This window comes from Leopardus geoffroyi, chromosome A1, assembly GCF_018350155.1.
Source record: "Leopardus geoffroyi isolate Oge1 chromosome A1, O.geoffroyi_Oge1_pat1.0, whole genome shotgun sequence".
Lineage (NCBI taxonomy): Eukaryota > Metazoa > Chordata > Mammalia > Carnivora > Felidae > Leopardus > Leopardus geoffroyi.
The window spans coordinates 157,912,131-157,930,306 of NC_059326.1; the positions used below are offsets into that span (position 1 = coordinate 157,912,131).

Consider the following 18,176-nt stretch of genomic DNA (forward strand, 5'->3'; position numbering starts at 1 on the left):
TAAGAGGTACAATCAGGCAATGGGCCGTGAATCTAAAGTAGTGAGATAAATGTCTTCTGTTAATATTGTGGCCCATCTCTGACACTATGTAGAGCATCTTTGGGTGGTAATATCAAAGGTCCAACTTCGAAAATATGAGCCAGGAGCCAGTGTCTCTTCACAACTCTCAGCCTCTTATTTCTTTATCTGCCCTGCGTGTGGAAGACTTTATTGGGAAAGTCATGCTGCAAGCATTTACTCCAGGGAGGCTTTTCTGCTTATGTCCATTTTTACTTCTTTTTGACTGCTTAGAAAGTGAAAAAAAGAAAAAAAGTTAAAATGAGAAAAGGGAAAATTTGAAAAATGAGAATAGAAAAGGAAGGACACATTAAAGAAAATGTTTACAAAAAAATTGCTGAGGTACAGAATGTTTGAGATAAAAACAAAATAAAGCATTTTCACATTTCAGGTAAAGTAGATCACTAGCTCAATGGAAACATTTAATTACTGTAGTTGAAGAAAATTTTCAAAGTGTAATTTCTTCATGCGAACAGTGGATGCAGGAACAAGTAAATCCAGCTCGGATCAACCTACTGAGCAAACAGATCCCCCTGACCTTTCTGGAAAGTTCAGCAATCCATCCTGTAGCCTACTGGAAAAGTACCAAACTGCTAAAGTACAAAAGAGCCAAACTGCTAAACAAATGATCAGTTTATTCAAGATAATTGTTCTATATGCTAATGTATGTCTATATACGAAGTTGTTACTGAATATCCTGCTTTTCTTTTTCTTTTTCTTATACCCTTATTGTAGATGTTTTCTCTTCTTGACATCAGAGAAGTAGGAATGGGTGTCTTACAATATTCACAACAGGAAATATATTCACATTTATAAAATGGGCAAGTTGTTATTTCTCCATTCCCTGAAAAAAATCTCTTAAAAATCTTTATTTGGGCTGAAATTTTCCAGATTACTTTTAGTCCTTGGTTCAATTTCATTAGAAAAGCGCAAAATTTATATATCAGGATTTTTCTCTCTCTGGAATTAGTGCCAAGTTTTCCTTCCTTCGGTGTGGCCAAATCCTGATGAGTTTCTAGAACACGTGCATCAAGACCTGCCCTTGTCTTTTGCCTTCTTCCTGGTGTTGCTGTCACCTTCTGAGATGGACGTGGGACATGGGGCATCAAATGGTCTTGAAGAGCCATAGTCAACCTTACAAGGAAGTTAGCAAGGCTTGTAAACCACTGTTTACTGGTTTTCCTTATATCCTTCCATTGCATCACTGTGATTCAGGTCTGTTTCTCAGATGGTGGTAAGTGAGGTGCAGATAGCTAGAACATCACTGGTGACTCAGTGGTAGAAGCCGGTTTATGAAGAACACGATTTCCCTAACTCTTGTCCTGTGTTTTTATTTGTCTCAATGTTTGTTTTTGGTTATGTCCTCACTAGGAGAATAGGGGAAAATATCATTTTATACTTTAAATGACTTTACATACAAATAGTTGAAAAAAAAGATCAAATGTAATATTTTATTTATAGTTACTTATGTAAATATGCAGCCATTAAAACAGACAAGTTAGAGGCTATTTATAACATTCCTTTTTTTATTGTATAAACATACCAAAAAGATTAGAAGTAGTCATTTCATTTGTTGTTTTTTAAACAATTACAAAACCTCAGTGACATCAGTTTTCAAAACATTTTTGTCATTTCTGTAAAATGGATGAAGAAAATAACAAGAGCTGTGTTAACTTATTTATATGCATAACATTGCAAAACGTTTTCATTATTAAATAAATGCCTTTATGTTTAGTATCTATTCATCATTAACTCCCACAGGGAGTTTTTTAATATTCTTGATAAAACTTTTTAAGTCCTTTCTTTTCTCTTTAGTTTTTAATTTTTTTAAGATTATTATTATTATTATTATTTTAATTTGAGAGAGAGAGAGATCATGGGGAGGGGCAGAGGGGTCATGACCTGAACCGAAATCAAGAGTTGGATGCTCAGCTGATGGAGCAACCGAGGCGCCCACTCTTCTGTCTTTCTGACATATACTTCCATGTCTTATGCCCTGGCAAACAGCCCTGTGGATTAGAAGTTCCCTCCACAATTCCTAACGTGTCTCCTAGTTAGCCTGTTGGTGGTCTCTAGGGCACTACTGAGAAGGTTTCTGGTGATTTGAACTGGAGACTCTTGGCTAGTCAAGAAGTCCTTATTTGAGCTTAGGAGCAGGGTGTGGAAACAGGTGTGAGCTTTACCTCCACAATTCTCTCCCAGGTTGGGGTAAGGAAGAGAGGAAAGCAGTAGCATTGTTCTACTTCTATACAGACTCTGGCCTCACCTGGGATTTACTTACAGCTGGGTCTAGAGGAAGGCCTTTAATCATGGAGTCTGCTTTGGGAAAGGATGTATAGATTTTCTATCAAGGGTAGGCAAAGTTTTGAACTCATCCAAATAATGGTATCATATCAGATTTTTACCATAGAAGTATCGGACATAATGTGTGCTTTACAAAGGTTGGCGGAGAATTCCAATGCAATATGGTATTAATTAATTTATTTATTCAACTACTATTTATTGAGTATATTCTATAATCCAGGTGCAATGATATGATATACTGATAGTAATGAACAAATATAATACAGTCTTTGTTCTAATATAGTCTATTTTAAAAATACAAGAGTAGCTATTTTATTTATTTAGTTAATTACTTTTAGAGAGATAGTGCAAGCAGGGGAGAGGAGAAAAAGGAGAGAGAGAGAGAGAGGAAGAGAGAATCTTAATCTTAGCGTGGAGCCCAATATGGGTCTTGATCCCATGCCCCCCTGGGATCATGACCTAAGCCAAAATCAAGAGTTGGATGCTCAACCCACTGAGCCACTTAGGTGCTCTAGAATACCTATTTTAAAACTAATTCCTATTTTTTTTAGTTAGTTAGTTTGTTTATTTATTTATTTATTTATTTATTTATTTATTTATTTATTTTGAGAGAAAAACAGAGCACGTGAACTGGGGGGGAGGGGGAAGGGAGAGGGGAGAGACAGAATCCCGAGCAGACTGCACTGTCAGCATAGAGCCCCAAATGGGGCTTGAACTCACAAACTGCAAGATGATGACCTGAACCAAAATTAAGAGTTGGATGCTTAACTGACAGCCACCCAGGCACCCACTATTTTTGCTTTGATGAAATAAAAATGATATGTAATGGATGATTAGCTAATTACCATTTCCCTGTATTTAACAGAGCAAAAATTGTTTTTTTAACAATTATTTAATAATTTAAAAAATTTAAAAATTAATTAAAATAGAAAAGAAATATTTGTATTTTGGTAACCAATATATATTGTCCAAGTGGAAAAAAATATCAAAAGGGGCAACTGGGTGGCTCAGTCAGTTAAGCGTCTGACCCTTGATTTCAGCTCAGGTCATCATCTCATGTTTGTGGGTTTGAGCCCCGCTATTGAGCTCTGTACTGACTGCTCAAAGTCTGCTTGGGGTTCTCTCTGCTCCTCCCTGGTTTTTTCTTTTTTTCTCTCTCTCTCTCTCAAAATAAAAAAAAAAAACTTTTTAAAAATCTCAAGAAAAATAGATCCCTTAAAAGTTATTCAGAATTTATTTCAGAAACACTGATATTCTAGATTTATTGCCAGTTTTCCAGTAACTTAATTAAGCATTACTTTTTGTTTCTTTATCATCTTTGATTTTTTTTTTCCATCTTCTCATTTTTCTTTTGGCATAGCATCCAGGAGAAAGAGCTTCTGGTCCTGCATTCCAACACTTGGTTCAAGTCCAGTCTTTCCTTTTCATGGTTACGAAAGCTTGGGAAGTCATATGTACTGTATCTTGGCCTAGTTTCTTCATCTGTAAAATGATAGGATTATATTGATTAATAGCCAAGATCCTTTCCAATTTTAACATTCTCTGGTTCTTTAATCTTCTGGATTTGAGGGTAGAATGTAAACACATGGACATGAACATATGTTGAGAAATGCTATTAAAAATAGAAACAACACAGAAATTTAGATTTAGTTGGAGTTATGAATGAGTTCTGGTTCACTTATACTACAACACAGAGTTCTGTACTTTACCAGTTTGTATCTTCCAAGGAAAATGCACATCTGTGGGTAAGCAAGGTGTTTGGATTGAATGTAGCATTTAACTCACAGAAATTCAGAGCCACTTCAAACTAGAGATACCGACATTGTCTTTGGCTAGGTACAACTCAGATAATATCACTCTCAGATTGCGTCCCAAGTCACAGCTGTGTCACAGTACTAGCCTGAAGGCATCCTGTTGACGCAAGGGCCAGAATCCCAGCTCACTTATGACAGCTCCTCATTTAGTCTTTCTTGACCCCTTCCTAAACTGGAAGCTCTCTCTTCCCTCTTTAATGCTCCAGTTCACTTGCATTTGGTCTTGCATTAAAGTTAGTTGCGTACAAGTCTCTCTCACTTTAGTGGTTCTTCAACTGCCTGAGAGAACCAATCTGTCTGGTTTACATGTGTATTTCCCATGGTGCCTTGCATGAAGCAGGCATATGGACATTTTTGTTGAAGTAAACATTTCAACTCAAGTTAAAAACAACTATGAAAATATCATGTTTTATATCCTTAAGTTATAACACAAGGGTGGAGCTTATTAGAGGTACTGAAACCTGAGCTTGATAGAGGCAGAATGGCATTCAATGAAAAATCTCAACTCTACTAAGGTATGGGAAACTTGGCAGCTCAGTCAAGCTGAAAACATTCTTGCCTGGGGTTTTGGAAGGAGACTCAGATGCCTTTGTATTTACCCAATGGATGACGTTCACCTTTGGTCAGCCTAGTCAGTGATCTACTCTTCCACCTGGGGTTGTCTGCATTCTCCCATAGACCCCGGCCATGGGTCATACTATTTCATCACATGATTCATTACTTGCTGTCTATATAGGCCTAAGACTTTCTGTTACCCAAAAAAATTGCTAACTTGAATAGAGAATGAAACGATAAAAAAAATCACCTACTGTAAAGATTCAGTGGCAAAATATACTGTTCTCTGTCTTTTGGAAATCTTATTCTTCATAGTTAAAATCACTTTTAACTTTTTTAATGGTTTCTGATATAAACATAGTAATTTGTTTATTATTGTGTTTATAGTGAATATAACCTATTAACTTATTTATTGATTAACCAATTTTAATTATTATTGGTGATTTTCTGCTGTGAATGTTGTCGATTTAACTTGTTGAAACACTACTCAACTTTTCTTCCATTCTTTCTCCCAATGTTGGGTATTATATTATTAATTTTAGGCTTTCTGTTGTTACTTTTTTCATTTACAATAATAGTATGTTTTATTTCTTGTTCCCTCAAATTTAAATGTATCTATTGATTCAATACTATGTAAGATGGTGAAAATATTCAGTGGCCTTTTCAGTGTGATGTCTTGTGTCTTTCTGCATTTTATTTCTTTTTTTAAAAAAAGTTTATTTATTTATTTTGAGAGAGAGAGAGAAAGAGAGAGAGGGAACAAGTGGGGTAGGGGCAGGTGGAGGGAGAGAGAGAGAATCTCAAGCAGGCATTATGGTCTGCACTGAGTCTGATGCAGGGCTTGATCTCATGACTCAAGCCAAATTCAACAGCTGCAGGCTTAACTGGTTGACTGAGCCACTTATGTGCTCCAATTCCCTTTTATTTAGTAATTTATATTTTTTCCAATTTCTTTATTCTCCTTCTGGTCCCCTATTTTGCTGAACATTGAACTTTGTGGATTGATACTTTGTGTCTCTTATCTTCTCTGTCATATGTTTCATCTTTTTATTTTTTCATTCTATATTATGATATTTTAAAAATGTGTACTGCTCTTTTATGAATTTTTGATTTTTATGCTTAAAAAAATTTTTAAGAGCTGGTTCTTACTGTGATCTTTCCCATTTTTGTAGATTGTTGTTCTTGTTTTTAAGATTATGACATCATTTACAAACTTCTGAGTATTCTAATAAGAATTTAAAAAGAAAGACTTTTTCAGTTCCTTGCATGTCCACCATATTCTGCTGAGTCTATAACTCTGATTTTATCTAGATCTTTCTCTTTAATACTCTTAGTCTTCCTCATATGTCTGGTGGTCCTTGCTTATTCGTGCTTATTTTAGGCTACATGTTTAGGTTGATTATTCCAGGTCTGGGTTGCAAGTTTTCTTGGCTGCTCTTTAGGTAAGTTTTTTTCCTCATGATGTCTCTTCTCTGAATTGAAGGCTCTTTGTTTGTAGGTAGAGTTTATTATCTGCAGGATTTGCCTAAGGGTAAGGTAAGGGACTGGGAAATCAGAGCTCATAGTAGCAGCCTGTACTTTTCCCAGGAAGCTTACTCAATTCCTTTAGGTGCCTGCACTGTTTTTATCTTGGAGGAATGAACACTGTGTTGCCTTTTATTGTGCATGCAGAGATCCTGGGCTGTGGTTTGTGTGTGTGTGTGTGTGTGTGTGTGTGTGTGTGTGTGAGAGAGAGAGAGAGAGAGAGAGAGAGACAACTAGTGCAGCTACTTTATTGAAGGACTTTCAGTGATATCCCTGTTTTTACTGTCACCACTATAACCTACTTGCTCTGACCTGGGAGACTTTCCAAACTCCCTTTGAAAGTTAGGCTCTGCCTTTCACTGTGGTCCCCTTCTGTTCTGTACTGCAGTCTTCTGTGCTTCATTTCACTCATTCGTAGGATTTTGTGTTTTATATTCCTAGGACTTTGTTGATTTAAGTAAAACAAAACAAAACAAACAAACAAACAAACAAAAACAAGATTCAAATTTCAACCACAGAGACTGAGTTCTTAACCTTTATGTTATATTGCCTCTTAGTATCATGCCATTAAGAAAACCTCAAAAAATTAAAAATAGAACTACCCTATTATGTAGGAATTACACTACTAGATATTTACCCAAAAAATACAAGAACAGTAATTCAAAGGGGTACATGCATCCAAATACAGCATTATTTACAATAGCCAAATTGTGGAAGCAGCCCAAGTGTCCCTTGGTAGATGAATGGATAAAGAAGAGTGGTATATACATATATGGACTATTAGCCATAAAAAAGAATGAAAGTTTGCCATTTGCAACAACATAGATAGAGCTACAGAGTATAATGCTAAGTGAAATAAATCATTCAGAGAAAGACAAATACCATATGGCCTGACTCATATGTGGAATTTAAGAAACAAAACAAATGAGCAAAGGAAAAGGGAGAGGGAGAGAGAGAGAGAAAGACAGAGGGAAACCAAGGAACATATTTTTAACTATAGAGAACAAACTGATGTTTATCAGAGGGGAGGGGAGTGGGAACATGGGGGAAGGGGATGGGGATTATAGAGTACACTTATCATGATGAAAAAAATAAAAATTAAAACCCTTGATAGAATGAAGGTGGAGTATCAAATAAAAGCTGATTACATATTTTCTTAAAAAATAGACATTTTCCAGAAGAGACTCAAAAAATGAGTGTAATTCTATGGTGATGAGGAAGGTTGAATTATGAAATTCTGGCCACATAATTCAAAATTTTCTCAATGGAAAGAAAATTGGGAGGCAGTAGAGAACCTGGCATATTTGCAGGTAGAGAACTTGTCTGATAAAGCTGGAAGATATCTGTGTAAATTGTGGATGGGAGAGCATAACTAAGGGGAATACAAGGGACTAGGATAAAAATTTCAAGAGAGTTAAAGCCAAAGATTAGCTGAGGCTCACAAAAACCACTAGAGACAGCAGCAGCAAATTTTAGTGCTATTTTCAGAGCAATAGATAGATGAAAATTATAGGTCCATTGCTTGAGAATGATGGTATCATGTTAAAAGAAAACACTACACATCCGCTTTTCTTCTGTCTATACCAAGAAGAATGATCTTTAAGCTGGTACCATTGAGGGACCATTGCATTAAGAGGTCATTGATATATACAATGATATATACAATGAGAGGAGTTTAATGATAACAAATATTTTAGATGAATTCAAATTCCCAGATCCTGACAAATTATGTTTTAGGAAATAAACAATCTCATTGATATCATCATAGTGCTACCATATTCTTTGAGAAATTTTGGAGAACAGAGGAAAAAATTCAAAAGAATGGAGAAAGGTACATATGACCCTAGTTTTCAAAAATTCCCACCCCATCAGTGTCAGGCTTGGCTGTGTCTTGCTGTGGTCAATGGAATGTGAGGGGTGACATTTGCTACTTCTAAGCAAAATCAACAAGATTCACTGTATTTTCTTCCATCTCTGTTGAAAAACATGTCATCAGTTATTTGAACGACAGCTAAGATGTTGTATTTCTCAACTTTACATAAGGCCCATTACTCTCTATAAAAGAGAATATGTTGGGGCGCCTGGGTGGCGCAGTCGGTTAAGCGTCCGACTTCAGCCAGGTCACGATCTCGCGGTCCGTGAGTTCGAGCCCCGCGTCAGGCTATGGGCTGATGGCTCAGAGCCTGGAGCCTGTTTCCGATTCTGTGTCTCCCTCTCTCTCTGCCCCTCCGACGTTCATGCTTTGTCTCTCTCTGTCCCAAAAATAAATAAACGTTGAAAAAAAAAAATTTAAAAGAGAATATGTTGGACGGTAAAATTAGAATTGAAAATGATATCTGTTGAAAATATACTGAAGGAAATGTGATAAAAATTTATAACTTGAAGTGTTGTATTTGTAAGCATCAGTTGTAATGAATGAAGGAGAACTTCTTTGAATTCAGGTGGAACCAGATAGTATGGATTGGTCCAAACCTTAAATAATATTAGTGTGTGGCTGCCTCTATAAAAGTTAAGGTGATCTGAAGCTATATTAACAGAGTTTGGTTAAGAGTCCATATTAAGGGGACTATTATGTATTAATATTATATCCAATTCTTGGCACTACTTTTTAGTAGGAATCTTGATATGACCCAAGGGTGTTTGGGTCAGTTTATTGGGTGGAGTTGGGAAGGTAGAGCTAGTAGGTCTAAACCTAAACCAAAGAATCTGGCCTGATAAGGGAAAGGCTAAAAAAGAAAGGAAGGATAACAATTGCAGATGTGTTCATACCTAAGGAGGGAGCAGGCTAAATATTTATATATCAAGATCTGCTTGGCTGCTTTAATACACTTGACCAGACTCCTGCTTTCCTAATCAACCCTGCTTCCTGGTGATATTAAGTTATAAATACATAAAAGAGCCATTGAATAAATGCACATCATGAAAGAGCTTTCTAATCCTAGATGATCAGCAGGATCATTTGGGGACCTTTAAAAATGCAGATACCGGGCCTCAGACTTCCTGAACCATAATTTCTGATAGTGTGCCCTGGAAATCTGTGTTTTCATAAAACCCTATTGATTCTAATGATCTAATGATTTGTGAGGCACTGTGGCTTGTGATGTGGTTAGTGTTCTAGAAACAAAAGTTGGATTGGAGATTACTAGTATGTCACCAAGGGAGGCAAAGCTAGGGCAGTGGTTCCCAGATTTTGGTCTTTGTGGACAATACAACTTTTAAAGAAATGGGGCTCATCAACCTAGGATAGCTGACTTTCTAGTAGAACAGACCAGCCAACCAACCAATGACCCTTATCGTTCCATTAAAAACATTAAATTTTAAAAGGATTGGAGCGGGATATAGTATGAGAAAAAAGTACAGACTTTTAGAGTGAATGAACTTAGTCACTTTTCTCATTTCATCAAGGACTGGTGACAATGTCCTCACATTGTGGCATCATTTGGTATATCAGCATTTGAGAACCAACAGTATAAGAAATGTTTCAGTTCCCTATGATCTCTGGTAACATGTTGCTGCATTGCTATGCAGGGTCAAGTGGTTCATAGTTGTTTTAAGGACTCTAGATCTGACAGTGGTGGAGGAGAAGGCTCTGAAAAGAGAATATGGATGGTATGGTGGGGGACACAGGGGTACCTTGGATGATAAAGGATCTGTGAGTAATTGTTTGTGGAAGCTGATTGTTCAGCAGTAGAAGAAAAACTTGTGTGGACCTGAAAGCTATATTAAAATGTATGAAGGGGTTTGGTGTATAATAACCATTGTTATGCTAGAGGGCAGCCCTAGACCTATGTGAGGAAACCACTGGCAGACCCATTTCAGTTTAATGTAATCAAAAGCTTTCTGACAATCAGACCTTTCCAATAAAGGTGAACAAACTACATGGAGATGAGATTGCCCATTCTGGAAGAACTCAAAACATATCTGAATAACAAGGAATGTGTATGAAAGCATTCTCATCCTAGTTGGAGGCTGGGTTAAAATCACTATTTTCTAAGCCTGGCAGGTCTCCATAACACCTTGGAAGCCCTTTAAACAAATACAGATTCCTGGATCTCAGATCTATAGCAACAAAACTTTATGAAGTGGGTTCATGAATCTTCATGTTTAAAAGGCCTCTCAGAAAATTCTGAGTTAAATTGCCTACAGCCTTAGAAAACAATCAGATGAAGTAAACACCAGAGTCTTAGCATTTTGTTATGGCATCAATATTTGAATATACACTTAATACCACATACTTTATTATTGGCTACTTAAAAGTTATGTCTGAAACAACTAGTTATCTGAACATCAGTGCAAACTGAGAACACTGACCTGTTTTTAAAACAAGATTTGCTTTGAGCGTCCAAGAGGAATTAGCCTCACATGAGGAAAATAAGTCATGAAACTAATTATGAAATATAGATATGTAAACTTTCCAAACAGATACCGTGTTTGTGCCAAAATTTTTATTTACAAGATGAATGACTTATTTCCAGTCTCAAATCTCATGTTAGCTTAAAATGGCATTAAATGTATGTTTATTTCTATGAAACAGGATTTTCATTGGACGTTTTTTTAAAATATTTTTTTATTTTCATGAATATTTCATTCTGCTATAGATTGAGTCTTAGTAGAATTATCAGGCCCAAAGTTCTTCATACTTGTTTTTAGAGTCTGCACTTCTGATCTAGATTGTTGTCTTTGTTGAGTTTCTATCCCAAGCTTCTCCATATAGATTATCTAAAAGGCTTTCAAATGTTGACAGGAGGCTAGGTCCTGAATTATAGGCATAAGAAACTAGACAGAGGCCATTAATCAATTGGATATATAAACATTACTCAAAAGTTTTTGAAGGTCTAATCCCTGAGATATCATTTTCCTAATATCTTTTGAATCTTTCAATCCTTTAGAAATATATTCTCATAGACACATGTACCTTTTCTTCTTTTAGCATCTAGGCTCTATTTGCATATTTTTCATTTATGTGTTCAACAAAAGTCTAGTGGAAGCTAACAATTTACTCCGGGCACAACGTTGGATATAACAAGATTCCTGTTCTCATGATGCTGTGTTATGATAAGGACAAAGAGATAAACTTGCAGAAAAATACATAAAAAGTTTATCTAGTGACAAGTGCTATAAAGAAACTTAAATTGGATCAGAGAATTTTGGGGGTCCCTTCTCTAGATGGAGTAGTTTGGAAATGGGAGTGATATTTGCGGTGACTTGGTCACTGTGAACAGCTGTGAGAGAAGAGCTCTAGGGAGAGAGAATAGCCAGTGCAAAGGCACTGAGGCCATAATAAAAAGGGGACTTGAGATGCAAGTGTAGCACTATTTAATGAAAACTTGGATAGTACAAAAGAAGTTTACAAAGAAGACAAGGGCCAGAGAAGGCAAGATCTCACAGGTTATGGTAGGAATTTGAATTTATTGCCTAAGAGTTTCTAATCAGAGATTGATATACTTTCATATTTTACAAAGATAGCTCAGCGTCTGTGTAGGGAATGGACCACAGTCAGGTTAATAGTGAAATGAGGAAGACTAGCTCGAAGGCTGTTGTGTTAGTTCAGTCTAAAGGTGATGACTGCTTGTTAAAGCTTTCAACTGAGGGATTGTATATGAAAATCACATATATACCCTTTTCAACAGACATTCTCAGTCAAGAAGGGCACATATATGACCTTTACAACCTGATTGAACCTGAACTTGTATCTTTCAGGCTGATGATCATATGTCCAGCACTATTGGTAGTTTCATTTCTCAGCTTTTAGCCTACTACCATCTTCAGTTGAGACTCACGATGTTAGATGACTGGGCAGGACAGTTTGGTGTTTATCAAGGCAAATGGCATCCATCCCAGTAAAAATCCAGAGACCAATCTTCAGTTGTTTCTGCCATTTCCTTTCTTCTTTCCACAGGTTTCTCTTTCTCAGTTTCTACCACTTAATTTTCTGTTCCCAAAGGAACACAGGCTCCTACTTCTCCCCTAGTAAGCTGTCTACTCTATGAGACACAAGAGTGTTAATGTTTATGCTGTTGTTTTGAAGGATTTACTTTTTGTATGTAGAGGAATACACAGATGAATACAAATAAAAATATAGAAAACTCCTTAGTTTATTCTACTAAAAGAAGGGAAAAAGAGGAAGTTACCTTTCCTTTTCGTTAAATCTTAAGTACAGCTGGAGGGGATGCAACGTGTTTTGAACACATTTGTTTTGGAAGGGAAATTATATTGACATGGCTGTTGATAATATAATAAAATAATAATATAATGTAATATAATATAATATAGAATACAATATAATATATAATATTATATATATATATAATATAAAATCTAACATTTCTTAAGCTATGTGTCAAGCAATGTTGCAGGTATTTTCTTGGATTAATTCTCCTATAGTTATTCCTCTTCACAGATGAGGAAACTAAGGTGCAGAACTAGTAAGTGATTGGCTCAGTGTCCCACAGAGAGTGAGGGGCTAACCCAGGATTTACAGCCAGGTTTTTCTACTCTCTAGGTTATGCTTCCTCTCCAGGTGAGATGACTTGGGAATCTGCAGGGAAAGGAGACTTTGCATGTGTAAGGCTGAAGAACCTTTACCAGGTATTCGCACCTGCCTCTCTAACTCCTGATGTGGCTTTAACTCTTCCTCCTCCCGGTCCTCTCTGCTTGATGCCCTTTTTACCCCCAGGCCTTGCTTTCAGCTCCACTTTTCTCAATCTACCCTTCACTTACACCTTTACCAAAAAGTATTTCTTTAAGTATGTGGTTGCCAAAATTAAAAGAAATATTCCCCCTATTTTTGTCACTAAATTTCTGATTCTGATGGCCCTAATACTCATTTGCTGTAACAGCTGCTCTCCATTTCTCTGTGGGTGCTCTCCTTGTGTCTGAAAGGGTGGGGAAGTAGGAGAGCAGAGCTCCCTAGGCCAAAGGGACACAAAGCTTTCCTCTCTGTGGTTTGTCCCCATACATGTAGAGACATTCATTTATCAGCTCAGCCTTCTCGCAGGTAGACTTTTGGTCACAGCAGGCTCCAGGAGATTACTTGTCTCACTACTGAATTTTCTTTATACGCTTTTTTTTTTTAAGTATGTATGAAATTATAGTCTTGAGCTTTCCTTTTTCATACACAAACTAACCATTATGAAACCCAATAATGATCCCTGAGGGAAAAACCACATGGAGCACAAGGGCTCAGACGTGGGGTGAGGGTGTTGGACAACAGACGTCGTTCCCGGACCCGTGGACACAATTCTCTCCAGGGGGTCAGTGCACTGCATTTTTATGACTTGAAACTATTTTTTTCAGGATATTACACCATAGTTTCCGCAAAGCCCAAATGTGTGTTGCAATGCCTATTTTGCATGTGCTCTATCACTCCTGAGCCTGAAATCTCAAGGTTTGAGCATCAGGTATTATTGATCTGATGATCTGACTGAAACACAGGAGAGGAAGTTTAAAGGATCAGAAAAATCAAAAACAATCCATGAGACAAACGGGCTGGTTTTCTCTAATACCTTTGACAAAACTCCTTTAACATGTTATTCTTATGGGTTATGTGACTACTGGATGACTAACTTGATTATTTGCCTTGCAGTATAATAAGAGTGTGAGGGAGAGGTTTCTTTCAAATATTAGATTTAAACATGATTAATCTCCCAGAAGGTAGAAGATGGATGTACCTCAGCATTTTGCTTTTGAAAAACAAAGCTTTTGGTGCTTTTTAAAGGTTCTTGTTTGTTCTTGGGCCAAAATTAGAACAAGGGAAAGTTCTGGCACGTTTGGCTCTCAGAAAAGGCTGGCAGATCTCACTTTTTATTTTATAGATAAATATGCTGTTAGTCAAGCACTCTTTCACATCATAGTGATATAATGTCACTTAAACATGATCTTTCCCAAAGAAAATTTTAGTTTACCACAGATCAAATCTTCAGGTGAAAGAAAGAAATCTCCTGATTATGATTTACCTATGTATTTGTCTGATCTTTTTTTAATGTCTTATTTTATTTTTGAGAGAGAAAGAGAGAGAGAGACAGAGTGTAAGCAGGGGAGAGGCAGAGAGAGAGACAGGGAAACAGAGAATCTGAAGCAGGCTCCAGTCTCTGAGCTGTCAGCACAGAGCCCAACGGGGTTCAAACTCACGAACTGGAACTGTGAGATCATGACCTGAGCGGACACCTAGGCGCCCCTGTTTGCTTTTCTTTTTAAGTTTATATTGTACTTTGTTTCAAAACGGAAATTTAAGGCTATTCATCATAGAATAAAAAATAATTAAAAATAAATAATTGAGAACATTAGGATGACTTTAATATTGAGAATTTTGGGTTTTAGAGGAAAATGGAAAAGAACTGTTTTGTTGTTGTTAGTAACTCTTATTTTACCTTGAAATCTTAGCAGGGCAGACATGAGATGGAGTCACCAACTCTACTTAAAAAAGACCAATCTTAGGGGCGCCTGGGTGGCTCAGTCGGTTAAGCGTCCGACTTTGGCTCAGGGCACGATCTCACAGTTCGTGGGTTGGAGCCCTGCGTTGGGCTCTGTGCTGACAGCTCAGAGCCTGGAGCCTGCTTCACATTCTGTGTCTCCCTCTCTCTCTGCCCCTTCCCTGCTCATGCTGTGTCTCTCTCTGTCTCAAAAATAAATAAACATTAAAAAAAAAAAAGACCAATCTTACAGCACATCTTAGATACTTTATGGTTAAAAAGGGTTTTCTTGGGGTTCCTGGGTGGCTCAGTCGGTTGAGCGTCCGACTTCGGCTCAGGTCATGATCTCACAGTCTGTGGGTTCGAGCCCAGCCTCGGGCTCTGAGCTGTCAGCACGGAGCCTGGAGCCTGCTTCGGATTCTGTGTCTCCCTCTCTCTCTGACCATCCCCTGCTCATGCTCTGTCTCTCTCTGTCTCAAAAATAAATAAAAACATTTAAAAAAAATAAAATAAAAAGGGTTTTCTTATATTTTTCAGCTTGCTTAAGGCATTTAGTACAGGTTACTATTCATGGTTTAGTTCTTTAGTAGCATTCCCATTGGTTATTTATTAACCTCCCTTTAAAGTACAACTTAATCGTTCAAGGAAGGTACAAAGTTCAGTTAATGTTTCTATTATTCCAAATTATGATAATACATAAGGCCACTGTATAACTTGAAATGCCTCCTAAAACCTAAAATTCATATATGAAATAATTAGCCTGTGGGGAACTGACTCTGAATACCATCATTATACAGGGTAATCCCAGAGTAACAGAAAAATGCTGCCCACATTAACAGAATGATCATATGGTACCTGTGTTCCACACAGTCTATATGTTTCACTGTGACCTCTACCTCCTCCTTCCTCTGTTGCTATTGTTATAAGCATAGGGTGTCAAAGGTGATCAGATATTCACCCAGGGAATCCAGAAGGAAGAAAGCAGTAGATGTCCTCCCTTCTAGAGATATGTCTATTATGCAATTCATCAAGGATGATTATTGTTTAGGATCCAAAATTCAAACTGAACACAGGAGTTCAGTTTTTTTTCCCTCCCCATTTTGAGTAATGAAAAAAGTAGCCCTAGAAGACTTGAGTAAGTTTCTAGGTACTATGTTTAAAACCAGTAAGAGACTGGGTCTCTTTCCTGCCCTCCTAGAACCTAGAACAGTTCCTCAACATCATATGTGTTCAGTATCACTTGTAAAATGTATGTAAAATGAAATCTCCCTTCCTAAACCTACTTTTTTTTTTTTTTAAATTTTTTTTTTCAACGTTTATTTATTTTTGGGACAGAGAGAGACAGAGCATGAACGGGGGAGGGGCAGAGAGAGAGGGAGACACAGAATCGGAAACAGGCTCCAGGCTCTGAGCCATCAGCCCAGAGCCTGACGCGGGGCTCGAACTCACGGACTGCGAGATCGTGACCTGGCTGAAGTCGGATGCTTAACTGACTGCGCCACCCAGGCGCCCCTCTAAACCTACTTTTTTTGAGTCAATGTAATGAGAGCTCTAAGGTATGGGAAATCCTTCAATTTCTACCCTGTTGATTAATGGTAAATAAGCTCTTGTTCCTTCTTATATTGTGTTGGTCAAGGGTGCTCAATTCTGGAATCAAGTTGCCTGAATTCAGAACGTATCTTCACCACTTACTAACTGTGCAAATGTGGGGAAGTTGCTTAGGTCCTCCAGAACCCAATTTTCTCAGCTATAAAAGGGGATGTTAGGAGAAGCAAATGATGCATTAAGTACATAATACGAGATACCCATAGCCTTGTAAATATTTGACAGCATGGTATAGCAACTCTAGCCTTGAGAAAGCCTCAAGTCCTATCTGCTAAAAGGAAAATTCTTTGTGTCTAGAAATGATAGGAAGGTCAAGAAGTTAAAGACAGGTTCCCATTTACCTGTGGCTTTTAAACTCATGTGATAAATTAGAGGAGCAATAAAAAGGACTGCTTTCCAGAGAGAATTAGGCAGCTATCCAAAGTATTTTGAGTCAGAAATAAATATTGATAGATTTCTCTCTTTAAAGCGATTTGTAGAATTATCTCCAATAGGGGCGCTTGGGCGGCTCAGTTGGTTAAGCGTCTAACTCTTGATTTTGGCTCATGTCATGATCTTGTGGTTCGTGGGATTGAACCCCACGTTTGGCTCTGTGCTTGGCATTCTCCCTCTCCCTCTCTGCCCCTCCCCACTCACTCGCCCTCTCTCAAGATAAATTAATAAACAAACAAAAAAGAGTTATCTCTAATAGAATGAAGAGTTTACAGGTTTAAAAAATAAAAATTGTAAAAGGTCTTAAATAGGAGATATTACTTTGAAGTTATTTTTCTTTAACAAACATGCCATTCACTCAACACATATTTATTAAGCAACCACTATATGCCAAGCTAATATGTTAGGTTCTAGGGAGAAAAAGTGAAAAAGACATGGTGCCTGTTCTAAAGAATTTAGAGACTCTAAATATTCAGATAAGCAATGCCCTTCAAAATAGTTATCCTGGTTTCCTGCACATTTATTCCAATACTATCGCTCTCAACACCTTCAAACAACACTTGGGTAGTGCCTTCAGAGTCAATGCCCCAGACACACAGAAACAGCAGTGGCTTCTTCACTTTTTGGAATATTCAGTGGACATTAAAATAGCTTAAATCTCTTTGTTGGCTGGTAAATGCCACAGCTCAGAAACTCCCAAATGCCCACTTATCCCCACTGCTACATTTTGTCTTCCAGGACTCTTTAGAGCAATGCACAACCCAGCTACTAGAAAGTTACTATCTGGATCTTGGTTACGGTACTCCAGGACCTTTCTCCAGTAACATCTGTTTTGATTGGCCTGTGTCCTGAAATACCTTTTGTTGGATACTTGGAATATCACCCCTAACATAAAGTGTCACACTGTGTTTCCTCAATCCTTCTTTCATATCTACTTCATTCTAGCTGGTACATCCAGGGCCCCATCTCCTAGATTACTTTTAGCTATCGATGAAGATCACATCCAACTTTAAAAGACAAAATTTGGCTGCCTTTGAAGACATTTCTTTAAAATAAAAAAGGAACAGACTAAAGATAAGTCCAAAAGAAAGATGCTAAAATTGTTGTGTGCAAAAGCAAATGTCACGGAAGTTAGCCTGTGGTCTCCCAAGGTGACTACTCAGAGGGGATGACATCATTTCTTATGTAAATTCTGGTGCTTTTATGAACAAAAACAATAATATCAGGCCAATTACTTTATATTCACGTCTTTCATGTTAGATCAATGTCTAATTTTAGAAGAGTTGTATTTTAAACCTTTAGTAAAGGTTTAAACCTGTAGTTAGGAGCATTTTTAAAACTTAGTATATTTTTCCCAGCTAATGTTATCATATAACATGTTAGCAAAATGTTAATATATAAGGAGTATCATAGGCATATTTATTTCAGTAGCATTTTGGAATTCCTAACACCCAGATATAAAAATAAAATAACT

The 18,176-nt window shown here is 37.2% G+C and overlaps 1 long non-coding RNA gene across 1 annotated transcript in view; it reads left to right on the top strand.

The window, feature by feature from the left end:
• LOC123608603 overlaps positions 1-18,176 on the top strand; it is a 79,388-nt gene that overhangs the window by 32,253 nt on the left and 28,959 nt on the right. The window contains exon 3 of the long non-coding RNA XR_006717333.1: positions 12,757-12,842. This is a non-coding gene — a long non-coding RNA (uncharacterized LOC123608603). The remainder of the gene's footprint in view (positions 1-12,756; positions 12,843-18,176) is intronic.